Consider the following 333-nt stretch of genomic DNA (forward strand, 5'->3'; position numbering starts at 1 on the left):
TCTTAAAGAGGTACATTCACATCTTCATTTTAACTACCAATTGAAAACAATTTTTTGGCTTCTGACAGAAGTGAGTTTGATCAAAGAACCGTTCCCAAAGGGGTCTTCCATCTGCCAGCTTCTGAGCCCCAAGGCCAGGCTACGTGAGGCAGTGGCATACAGCTACAGCAGGGGGAATGGTCAACATCTCTGTAAGCAGGCGAGCCTGGAGAAGGAACGCGCTGACCCTCTCGTACCACCAACGTGCAGCTGCCCAGGCACACGAAACCGCAGCTGTGTTACCCCAGACGCCGAGTACTCACCCGGGAGGAAGCCGGGCCCGGCAACGCGGGC

This window comes from Buceros rhinoceros, unplaced genomic scaffold, assembly GCF_000710305.1.
Source record: "Buceros rhinoceros silvestris isolate BGI_N320 unplaced genomic scaffold, ASM71030v1 scaffold14498, whole genome shotgun sequence".
In the NCBI taxonomy this organism is placed as follows: domain Eukaryota; kingdom Metazoa; phylum Chordata; class Aves; order Bucerotiformes; family Bucerotidae; genus Buceros; species Buceros rhinoceros.